The following is a 13,148-nucleotide window of genomic DNA, read 5'->3' as shown; positions in this document are numbered from 1 at the left end:
GCTGGTTATGACATATCACCCCTCCCTTGAACCTGTACAAAAAATCCTCAAACAGTTGCAACCCATACTAGAAAGAGATCCTATTCTTAAAAAGATCTTCCCAGAGCCACCCATCCTAGCCTTCAAACAAGCACCAAACCTCACTGACCTCATCACCAGAAGCAAACTTCCTCAAGCCCAGAACACATCAAAAGGATCCAGACCATGTCATGACAAGAAATGCAAAACCTGCCCCCATGTCTCCACCACCCCCACTATTACTACACCCCACAGAGCCATCAGCATTCCTGGAACTTACAGCTGCACCTCCAGAAATGTAATATACCTCATCCAATGCACCAAATGCCCTGATGGAAAATATGTAGGAGAGACCAAACAACAACTGCGCACCAGAATGAGCGCACACCGGAAATCCATCAAAGACAGAAATACCCAATTACCGGTGGGGGCACATTTCTCACAAGAAAACCACTCTCTCTCCAATCTCTCAGTCCTGATTCTCAAAGGAAACTTACACAACACTTCCCAGAGACGAGCCTATGAACTCCACTTCATCAACCTGCTGGATACTAGAGATCATGGACTAAACATAGACATTGGATTTATGACACATTATAATCTGCCTGACAACTGACTCCCCAGCCCAGCCTCTGGCTTCTTTACTTTTCATTCCATCCAGGAAGAGCACATATCAGCTGCTGAAACTTCCTTAGCCTGACGAAGGGTTTTCGAACCCGAAAGCTTGCTTAATAACTATTCTCCAACTATTTGGGTTGGTCTAATAAAAGATATCAGATTCTCCCACGGAACCTTGTCTGCCTATGTCCTTAGACGAACACGGCTACAACCTACACCCCTTGACTTTAGCCAGGCTTTTGTTATGGTCTCCTACAGCATTCTTGCAAGCAAGCTCAGGAAGTATCAGTTGGTTGAATGGACTGTAAGGTAGATAGAAAACTGGCTAGATTGTCAATCTCAAAGGGTAGTAACCAATGGCTCTGTCTAGTTGGCAGCTGGTGTCAAGTGAAGTGTCCTCAAGGTTAGGCCCTGGGGCCAGTTTTGTTCAAGATCTTCATCAACAAACTGGAAGATGGGATTGTGTGCACCCTCAGCAAGTTTGTGGATGACACCAAGCTTGGGGGAGTAGCAGATAGGGCTTGGGAGGGTAGGGCTAGGATTTAGAGAGACCTACACACATTGGAGAATTGGACCAAAAGAAATCTTATGAGATTCAATAAGGACAATTGCAAAGTCCTGCACTTAGGGCAGAACAATCTCATGCACTGGTACAAGCTGGGGACTCACTGGCTAAGCAGCAGTTCTGCAGAAAATGACCTATGGGTTACAGTGGACAATAAGCTGAATATGAGCCAACAGCATGCCCTTGTTGCACAGAAGGCTAATGGGCTGTATTAGTAGAAGCATTGCCAGCAGATCAAGGGAAGTGTTATTCCCCTTTATTCAGCATTGGTGAGGCCACATCTGGAGGACTGTGTCCAGTTTTGAGCCCCCCACTACAGAAATCATATAGACAAATTGGAGAGACTCCATCAGAGGGCAGCAAAAATGATGAGGGGCCTGGGGCACGGGATTAATGAGAAGAGGCTGAAGGAACTGGGCTTATTTAGTTTGGCGAAGAGAAGACTGAGGGGGGATTTAATAGTATCATTCAACTACCTGAAGCGTGGTTCCAAAGAGGATGGAGGTGGACTGTTCTCATGGGAGGAAGGTGACAGAACAAGGAGCAATTGTTTCAAATTGCATAGGTGGAGTTTAGGTTAGATATTAGGAAGAACTTTCTCATTAGGAGGGTAGCAAAGCACTGGAACAGGTTACCTAGAGAGATTGTAGAATTTCTATTGGAAGTTTTAGAGACCTGGGTAAACAAAGCCTTGACTGCGATGATATAGTTAGGAATGGTCCAGTTTTGAGCAGGCGGTTGGACTAGAAAACCACCTGAGATTCCTTCCAGTCTTAATTTTCTATAAATCTATGATTCTGTGATAATGCTAGTTACACAGAACAGCAAACCACAAACAAAACAGGATATGGTTTTATTAGGAGAGGCCTTTTTTAAATGTGCTGAACTAAATACAAGCCATCCTTTCTTATAAACTAGATTCATTTAGAAGAAATGGAAGCACAGAGTCAATGTTTTTGTAAGTGCACATTTCCTTTCATCAGGAAGGCAAATCACATACTGATGGTAAAATAAGCGCCAGAGTTCTGTTCAAACCAAAATTCAATAGTCTTATAAATAAAACCTAGGTCATAAACTCATTCCCCTTCCTGTGTACATATCAGATATTATAGAGCTCTTAGGTGCTTATTTGCTTCTTTTCTATTGCTTTTATTTCTGTAGCCTGATTTCAACCCTGTGATCAAATTTCCAGATAGTCCTAAAGCTATGAAATGCATAAAGACAGAGCTACGCTGCAAAGTGACCTGCCCTGGTCAGAAAAGTAGGGACTATAGGCACCAAGGGAAAATCTTTTATTAGTAAATAGAAGTTCTTCATCAAGTGGGAGAGTGAGGAGTGGGGTGGGGAGGGGAACCATTTACCACACAGGTGCCTCTGAGCAAATTTATTTTTATATTTTCCATTTAGTTCAGTCATTTTCAGAGGTAACCATGCATTGAAATTTTGACAGGGCTGTCCCAGGAACATGGTATTTGAAGGATGTGATAGCCATGAAAGGACCTTCTTGCTTAAAAGACTGTTCATATGCATTTTGGGGGTATAAACAGTTAGTGGCCTAAGCCAAGGTTGTATTTAGTGCCATGTAGTTATTTTAATAGGTATTAGGACTTGCAGCATACCAAGCTTGGATCTCAGGTAGTTTTTCATCACTGGAGAGGAAAAAAATTAACAAAAAGAAACTTTCAAATGAAAGATGGGACCAATGCAAACATAATGTGACTGAAAAAGCCCAACTTGGATCCTTCTACATGGTCATTCCACTGAAAGAGCCCAAGGGGATTTCATTACACACATGGGAATTCTGGGAAACTGGCAGTGCTTTTACTTAGCATCCTTCATAAAGGGCTCAGTGCACTTTAAAGAAGAATACACAAAAGTAACAAAACCCACTTAAAGCAGCAATAAAACTAAATCCCCCCTGAGTTTTAATTTTAAAAGCAGTAACAGATTAAGCTATCCAAATGCCAAGAGGAGACAATTTCATAGTCAAGATACCATAGTGCTAAAAGCTCTGGCTCCCTTAGTCCCAAGACTAATTAGGGCAATTAAGAAATCTAGAGACTTCAAAGAATGACTCAAAGCGTTAAATGGCAAGAGTTTTAGATAATAAAGCAGACCATTAGTATTAAAGTACCTCATATGTGCATTAAGCAGTGATCTAACAGGCAATGTGTTGCATATAAAGGAAATGATCAATAAGAACAATATCATCTGCATATTTTACAACATAAAGCTTGTAATCACCACAAATAGGGACCCTTCCCATGAAATATAGCAATGTCAAGAAGACAGTTTTGCCTGGGATTTAGATTAGCACACTGGGAGTGACAAAGACAAATTCTGTCACTAACTCACTGAGTGATTTTTTATGTCACTTTCCATGCCACGTAGCCTCATCTTGAGGATAGTAATGTCCTCTATAAAGCAGTTTCATCATACTGGAGATAAGGGTTTTATATCATTCACTAATTATTAAAAATAAACCCTTCCAGTTACCTATAATATTAACCAAAGAATTGATATCACATCTGCCGAGTGGCAGTGAAACCCAAATATCTTGTGGCAGATTGTTTACTTCTACCTGAATACATGTCAATGTTTCTTTCTACCTGGATATCTTTCAACATTTTATCTATTAATAGATTCAGCATTAATAATACATGGACAGTTTCTGCAACTTGAGTTTTTCTTTGCTCAGAGACTAGGATCAGTAAAATCATAGGCACTACCCTATGGAGTAAGGTATAATGTAATGCAAAAAAAGCAGTAATTCTGGCACTAACTGAATTATCAGCAAAGAAGCTTCACTAAATAACAATATTTAAAACCTATTACAATGACTTCCACTATATCCAAATTCAGCTTGGGCATATGATGTGCCATCCTACAAGGATGTCTCATAAGAGTCTACTTAGCACAGGGGTGGGCAAGATGCGGCCTGCTGGGCCATTCTATCCAGCCCACAGGGCCCCTAAAAATTTTCAGAAAATTAATATTTATCTGTCCCTGGTTGTTTGTCATATGGCCCTTGATGGCTTGCCAAAACTCAGTAAGCAGCCCCCTGCCCGAAGTAATTGCCTGCCCATGGCTTAGCATAAGGCTGCTCTAGAGTTTAGAACAAGTGATCGGGTGGATCTGTCAGAGTATCAGACAGAAAAACAGACAAAACCCCGCACATTTTGATCTGAATACTTCAGCATGGGTAGAGATACTAGAAAAGAAATGGTTCTAAAATAGATTCCCATGGTCATCTACACAGAGGGGAAACGGATAATATCTGAAGCACCATAGGAAACCAGTACTGACTAATGTGAAGGATGCACCTGAAACTGCCAGAAATACTGTAAGTCAGTCCAGCACATACCTGCTATAAGAATAGCAATAAAAGATGTTTCGACAGTTTAGACTTACTGTTCTTACTCTGGGGGGGGGGCGGTGAAAATGAGGGCAGAGCAGTTATACACATGTCTTCCTGCAGTTCAGAGGCACAAATTTGGGCCTAGCTCTAGATTCATGTTGAAGATTGCTCCCAGTCAATCCAGCTATAAATGGGTACCCCAGTCAGTCAGGCCAGAGAGTTAAGGGCCAGTAGCCATGATGCTCTCTACATTGCTTCCTTGTGTACTGTTGGCTACAGAAACCGGTGTGCCTTAAGCACCACAGTTCAGCAAGCTATTTGATTCAGATAGACCTCTGACTTTGACTTGATTATCCTTACCAGCAAACCTGAGGATGCTAGGCTAGGGCACATCAGCAGTCCAACCCTTTCTGCAGGTTGCATTTCCCATTTAAAATAGGGGGGATTGTCTATACCATGTCCTCAGAGTGCCACAACAGGGGTGGTCCCAAGGATGCCCCACTCACACCCTTCAAACCTAGAAAGCAGTGATGAACCTGCTCCAGGGGCCTTCCCAATGGTTGCTCTCAAGCATACTGGACAGTGAAGTCTCAAGAGTGATAATGGTGGGACATCCCAGAGCAGTTTTGACAGTCCATTTCCAGGTTTGGTGCTTGCCAGGGGGAGCCAGTAAGTGGGGCTTGGTCAAGAGAATCCCTGTCAGGACACACTAGGAACACACTATAGAGGTACTTAAATGTTCACTGACAAGTGATATTTTTCATCTCTTTACAGTATTGCAAAGTTGATTCTTTATCTACCCAATTGGAATAACATTTTGGGAACATGTGGCAGGCATTAATCTCTCCAAAATTTCAGTGACATAAAGCATGTTGCCTAAACAAGAAAATCAACATTCACCGTCCTTTTTGTGCACCCTGTAGTTAGACAAGTAAAGCTAAGCTGATTGGAAAGGTAAATGGCCTCCAAGTCAGATGGACCCTCTGTTCATAGATTTCATAGATATTCGGGCTGGAAGGGCCCCTGAAGGATCATCGAGTCCAGCCCCCTGCCCCAGGGGCAGGAAGTCAGCGGGGATCATAGGATCCAAGCAAGATAATCATCCAAACGTGTCTTGAAGGCATTCAAAGTGGGTGCTTGAACCACCTCTGGCAGCAGTCTATTCCAAACTTTGGGGGCTCGGATAGGAAAGAGGCTCTTCCATATGGCCACCCTTAATTGGTCATGGTGGAGTTTATAACCGTTTGATCTTGTCATCCCTTGGGGCGCTCTGGTGAACAGATGTTCCCCCAGATCCTGGTGAACACCCCTGATAAACTTATAGGTGGCTACCAGATCACCCCTGAGCCTGTGCTTTTCCAGGCTGAAGAGTCCCATGGCTCTCAGCCTCTCATCATAAGGTCTGTTTTCCTGACTTCTGATCATGCACGTGGCTCTCCTCTGCACTCTCTCAAGCTTCTCCACATCTTTTTTGAATTGTGGAGCCCAAAACTGGACGCAGCACTCCAGCTGTGGCCTCACCAAGGCTGAGTACAACGGGAGAATGACGTCCTGGGATTTGTTTGAGAAGCATCTATGGATGCAAGCCAGCATTTTGCTCACTTTATTAGCCTCAGCATCACATTGAAGGCTCATATTCATCTTGTGGTCAATCATGACCCCCAAGTCCCTTTCATCTGTAGTTCTAACCAGCATAGCACTGCCGAGCCTATAAGCATGCTGCAGGTGGAGAACCTTGCATTTTTTGGTGTTAAACACCATCAGGGTCTCATCCACCCATTTCATAAGCCTGTCAAGGTCTGCCTGGTTCCTTTTAGTATCATGCCTCCTCACAACAGGAAGAGACTGTTGGTTGTGGCTGCCTCCAGGCAGTGACAAAGCAAACCAAAGTCTTTGATGCTTCTGACAGACCATGCAGATGTCAGCCTGAAACCGTTTTCACACTTCCTCAGAACTACAGTAATGGGAAACTGTAGGATAAGCCTGAGCACAAAAGCAGCAAGAACTGGTAGCGTGTGGGCAGGAAGGAGATGAAGGAGTCTCAAATTACTAGCCAGTATGTTGACGGGTACAGGAAATGGGGTGAGGGGGTGCAGAATAGAGAGAGACTGGGATGCCTGTATACCATCCAGTGCTTAGCACAAGGGGGCCAGATCCACTAAACACTACTGCAAAACAAGTAGCACAGCTCCCTTCCATTTCCTGCTCCTATGCATCAGATAACAGCAGCAGACGAGGACGCCTGCTGGGTGGGCATCATGAGTTCAGAACAGTGCCACTGCCATCTTGCACATTTGGCTAATTACACTGACATGATGCATCACTAGTCTCATTTGAACTTTTGATGCTAATTCAAACCACCAAGGGAATGGCAAAGGATTTTAATCAACATCTGAAACTAAAAAAGTCTTTCAACAGAACTGTTAACACCCTAAATCAATCTACTATCTTACTCTCAAAAGGAATATCTGAATGAAGTCATGCTGTTCTTCACTGCCATATAACCCTACGTTATTCACCTTTCATCCAATTCAAATTGTATCACCACCTACATTTTCCTTTGGTTCCTAAAAGTTGCAAAATATACTTAAATAGGAAAGCATTCGGTATTTTTAAAATAATGTATTATAAAAATAGATAACGAAGGTTGTATAATCTAATTTAAGGAGGCAAGAATTTTTGTGGGTGATCACACAGTCAGTGTGGTAGAGACAATATTTTTATTAGACCAACTAGACAGTTGCAAATAATTTTTTTCTTTATTTACAAGCTTTCGGGTGCACATACCCTTCCTCAGGCATAGGAGAATCCAAAGATTGTAAAATTTATCCCAGGTAGAAATAAAAATTCATATTGTACAGGAGAGCTGGAGGGTGGCGTAAATTCTCCTGGCTGGAAAAGTTCATTTTATGCAAATTAGGCTTGGATAAAGGTTGGAGCAGTCTATTTATCTCAAAGGTGTCTGAAGGCAACCAGGATGTTGAATTATGCTTCATCTATTAAAATGTTTCATATTTCACAGGAGAATTAGTGATGGAGAGGTTCTCCTGGGCAAGGAATTTCTGTTGTGTTGAGATTGCTCTGCAAGTATGCATATTTGGCTTGAAACAAAAGGTTGGAGCTGCGGCGTTAGCTTCCAGGTCTGAAAGTGTTGAATTTTGCTTCCTTCTTGTAAAATTATGAAGGTTTCATTTCAAAGCCTGTGGGTGATCACAAATCTCCTGGATTGTCACAGTAACACCACCATGTCAGCACTATCAAAACATGTATCATCTAATATTTTCAATATTGGATTATGAAAATTTATTTTCCCATTTGAGTATATTTTGCAGATTTTAGGAGGTTGGAATGGAGACAGTCAGGCATTTCCATTAAGTATGAAACACTTAAGATCTCCTACACAATCAAGTTTGGGTTTGTTAAAGCTGCCCCCCCCCCCCCCCCCCGCTCACCCGCCCCCCCACCTTAACCTCCCCCCCCCCCCCCCCCCGCATTTCCCTGTCTACAATGCCCATATCAAATCCAGTGCCTAAAATGATTCCCTTCTACACATTGCTCATTTTTAGCTGCTGTTATCTTAGCAATAGATAATATTATAAAAGTCTCCTTTTCCTACTCAGGAGGTCTATTGATTATATTTTCTTTCTACTATAGTTTAATTGATAGGGATATAAGATCTAGGTAGAAACTGAAACCAAAATACAACTAAATCAATAAAACTTAAGGGGTACACTCTTAGTAAGCACACCCTTGTTCAAAGTAAATAGTATAATTACTGTAAAGCAAGAGCAAGTGAGTGTGTGTGTGTTTGATGAAAGGGGAGCTGTGATAGCTAACTCAATTCAGTTGAATTTCCCTTGCAGGAACAATGCATGCCCCCGGAGGCTGGGGGTGGCACAGCGGTGGTGGTAAGCAGCAAAGCTCCTGCAGATGCCACCATGCTCAGGGGATGAACGTGCACCCGCATGCACCCCCCATGCGTCACCCCTGTTCCCTTGGGTTTAACAATCTATCTGTGTAGATCCCTTTCCAGTGTCAGGGCCCTATAATTATTTTGCAAAATGTATCTTTCGGATTACAAATGAGTACTAGTTGGGCAGGAAGCGTGAACAAAGGAAGAAACTGATGTTAAAACAAAACCTCCTAATAGGAAGTGGTACTGTTATTTACATGGTGTAAAAGGATTGCATTCTTGTAAGTATTATAGCTAGTAGATCTGAAGCAAGACTTGCTCATTTGGCAAACAAATTTATCTTGTAATCTTTGAACTATGGATACTAAATGGATGACTCCCCTGCCACTTTATTACTGGTTAACATAATACTATGTAGATAAATAGTTGCTTGTATACTCAAACCAATAAGCAACTAATAGATTATTCATGTCCAACATCGCCCCCTGGTGTTATGAACAGAACTGAGCAAAATGTGGATTTACATTTTATGGAATATTCAGACATTTCAACATTTTTTTGCCCCAAAACTAAAGAAAAAGAAGAAAGTTGAAGCTTCAGATTTCTTGCATAACAGAAATTCTGAAGAAAAACTGGGTCATAAGTGTCAAAATATGTGTTTTGATAAAGTAGTAAGGTTGGGATGTTTTTGTAGCCATGATGGTTCAGAAAATGTATGAGGCATTGGACCATATACGTAATCCATATATGTAGTCGGGAAAGCTGTTGGACAAGCTTTTGGGCATTGATTGCCTTTCCTGAAGTTTAATGTTTTGATAAAAAAATATCATTTAGACATCTTTCATTTTAGTTTGCTAAAGTGACCTGAAACACTTTGTTTGGAGTCTATTAATATTCAACTGCATTTTCCTGTTGTAGTGCATTGCATCATGGCAACTGTAGTTGAGGAGCCTAATGTCCCTATTTCCCTACTGTAGGCCAGATTATTCATTCCATAAGACATATCAGTGATGCCACCTTGGGAGTCTAACACACAAGGCTTGGTTTAAAGGAACATCTACCTATATTGTAGGAAATGTGATCCCTTCAGGGATCTGGAGTCGTTATAAAGAATGGGTTTGCAGGCTGCAACTTCTCTAAGCCAATTTGCTAAGAGGGAAATGCATTTTAGTATTTTATTAAATAATACTAGCAACACATTTTGGGTCATTAAAAGAAAACAAAATCTTATTCAGGCTGACCCCAAGATGAAGTTTATAAACGCAGATACAAACAAACAAACTCTTATTTGCATGTTTGTGGTCTCAATCCATTTATTAAAATTATTTGCTGTTTGATGAATCCAGGGAAGTTTCACAAATGATACTTAGCTCTGGCTGCAAGGCCTGTATTTCTATTATCTGCAAAATTGCCTTTTAATTACATGGAAGAATGACTAATATCAAACATAAAAAATAGCTTGTTTTATAATCTTTTGTGTGAATTTTTGTTGCTCCAAATGCATGAAGTTTAAATCCAAAGTCAGAGCTGATTACCTGGTAAAATCTTGACTATGTTTTCTCCTGCAGCTGCCTCAGAAAGAAAGTAGGAAGGAAGACTAAGAGGGGATTTAATAGCATCCTTCAACTACCTGAAAACTGGTTGAAAAGAGTTCTCAGTGTTGGCAGGTGACAGAACAAGGAGCAATGGTCTCAAGTTGCAGCGAAGGGAGGTTTAGGTTGGATATTAGGAAAAACTCTCACTAGGAGGGTAGTAAAGCACTGGAACAGGCTATCCAGGGAGGTTGTGGAATTAAGATGAGGCTAGATAAAGCCTTGGCTGGAGTAATATAGCTAGTGAGGTTGAGCAGGGGGGTGGACTAGATGATATCCTGAGATCTTTTCCAGCCCCAGTTTTCTAAGATTATGATATACACACAGAATATGCCTGAATACTGTTAGACATTATAGCAAAACATGCTCACTACTTATCTGAACTTTGCAGTGGTATATGTCTTGCCTTCCCCCAACCTGATCTCTGGTGACAGGGGTCTGGGAAACAGCAATAGAAAAATGGTCCCACCCCAATTGTGGCAACCTGGAATACCATTACTGTTGTGAGACCAGTTTTGATAATAAAAAGTTGATGAGGGTACCGTATTTTTACCAATTTCTGTCCCCCAGTACATTTGGTAGGACCCAGTCACTTGCTTAACTGGCATCAGTTTTGAGTACTCGGGTTTTTTTTTATTCACAGATTTCTAGTTTTGTTACAAGGAATGAATTTCATTAGCTCATACACAAAAGGGCCAGAGAAACCCACCTAGTCCTTTATCATATTATTTAACAAAAGCAAATGCAAACAAGACACAATGCTTCACAAGTCACAGATTGACCACAAAGCAAAGAATAAAAAAGTAGACAAGGAGGACAGAGACTGACTGAAAATTAATTTCTGTAAAAGAAAAAAGAGAAAAATATTTTATAAATGGTTAAGGGTAAGAGATCACTTTGCTTGGTGTCTGTCTATTGACAATGCTATTTCCAATTATGGTTTATCTCAGCAGTTCTTGAATCTCTGTGATGATGGTAGTTTCTGTGCTTCTTTATTCCACTAACCCATTATATGCTGGTGAATGCTGTTGCCCTGCGGCCCAAGTGGTTACCCAGCAGGCAGGCCCTTGCTAGATTGTTCCCATTAGGGGGTAAAGTGGCAATGAATCAAGCACTACTTTAGTGCATAGTGCTTATTTACCCAAACATGTCAGAGGTTTCTCTCATCCCCTCAATGGGTCACACCAAAACCTGCCTCCAGACATGCCCCCATTTGGCATATTTGGTATCTGGATCTTATTTTTATGACTCTGCACTATTTCAGCTATAAGCACATCTCTCGATGAGCTTGTGATGACTGTGGAACCGCATTCTCTTCTACATGCATACAGCAGCAAGTACATGAAAAACCATCTCCACTAATCCCTTTCAAGTGCATTCAGGAGACTCACTGGACTTGCCTACTGGAAGATCACATGTTTTGCTGATGATTCCTACTCCTCAGCTCTGTAAGATCAGAGATGAGCATGGATCCCAGTATCCTTAAAGTTCTGAGGGAGTGGAATTGAAATCTAGATTTGGACCTGAATTCTAAGTAAGAGAAAGGATTAGACAGAGCTGGGAAGCCCTGCTTCTTGACTGTCCATCTCCCTATCCTAGCTTGATACCGAGGGGCAGATACTGGTCCTGCCTCTACATGCTGGAGAGATGATGTCACCATCTCCAAGCCAAATGAAGTAATTGCATTTCAACCAATCTCACAACCAAAACAGGAGATGTATAGATGATTTGCATCCTAGACCTAAAACAACCTCTTCTAATTTCAGTCCCTCTGCTCACACAGCATCACTGCCTCAGAATAAAGCACATGCATCATTGGCTTGGCCCTTATTCAGTAATCAATAAGGGAGATTATAAAACTTTTAGCTTTTGCATCTGAGGCATGTTGCCAGCCCAGCCTTATTGTTTACTATTTTATAATTTATAAAAATTGCCTGTAACCTGAATTTCTAAATTGCCCTAAATGTTCCTAGATCTCTTTCAGAATTTAACCTGCTTTTCTGTTAAGCACATCCATTAGTCCCCAGGATAACGCAGATAACCGGCATGAAATGATAAGTGAAGTTAGTCAAATCATATTCCTCTAGTGCCAAATTGACAAAGTTATGATTTCATGACCAGCATCAACTTCAGCTGGACTGTCTTCACAAACGATCCTAATACATGCTTAGATCAAAGTCAATGCAACTTTGCCTCCCTGTCCCTCCCCTCATCTCTCCCTTGTTTAGCAGAAAATCATCAGAGCCACTAAGAACCAAACATGAAATGAAGCTAATTCTGGCCAATACACATTTTTCTTTTGCAAATATGGTATCAAATCATTAGCTGCTAGGTTTGTGGTGGGAAAAAAATAAATCACTGAAATAATGGAAACTGAGTGGGTATCTTTACCCACGCATCCTGTTTAAAAACTTGTTTAAAAACTTCAGGGTACTGGTAACAGCACAGAAATTTCCTTCACTTCTAAAGAGCAGAAATAGCACTTGGATTGCCAGCAGTAGCATAACTAAAGGGGGTGACTGGAACAGCATCCCTGGGCTCGGTCTTTGCAGGGGCTTGGAAAGGGGTGCACAAATATAGCCACGGCCACAGTAGTGGCTAAATTTGCTGGTGCTGCCCCATGCATTGTGGCAGGCCTGGGTTGAGAATTGTCCAGCTATGCCTCTGATTGTGACTCCATGAATCAGACTAGTTCTTGTTATGAATTTAAAAATTATCTGCCCTCTGACTCCTCTATCCTTGTTCTTTTCAAGGGCTCCTCTATTCCCTCAGGCTGGCACAGCTTTAATACAAGCCACCAAAAGAGGTATATGTAGGTAGGTCATAGAAGAAGTAAAAAATCCACCCAAGTCTATGTGACCCAACAGGCTAGGATGGTTCAGGTATACCCATTTCTGAAGTCCATGGCATGTATCAGAGTAAGTACCCAGTCCAAGGGCTGTTTTTGGCATACTTCCAGAGCAAGGCTCAAACTCATGTCTTTGAAGCTGTAGACAGAAACTTTTACTACTTTGCCACCACATCCCTGCATAGGTCATGAACTTTGCCTTGAAAAGTATCTACCCAGGGCATATTGGTGTCTAG

The sequence above is a fragment of the Alligator sinensis genome, unplaced genomic scaffold, assembly GCF_000455745.1.
Source record: "Alligator sinensis unplaced genomic scaffold, ASM45574v1 scaffold294_1, whole genome shotgun sequence".
In the NCBI taxonomy this organism is placed as follows: domain Eukaryota; kingdom Metazoa; phylum Chordata; order Crocodylia; family Alligatoridae; genus Alligator; species Alligator sinensis.
The sequence above is the reverse complement of the archived record's forward strand: the minus strand, read 5'-3'. Positions refer to the sequence as shown.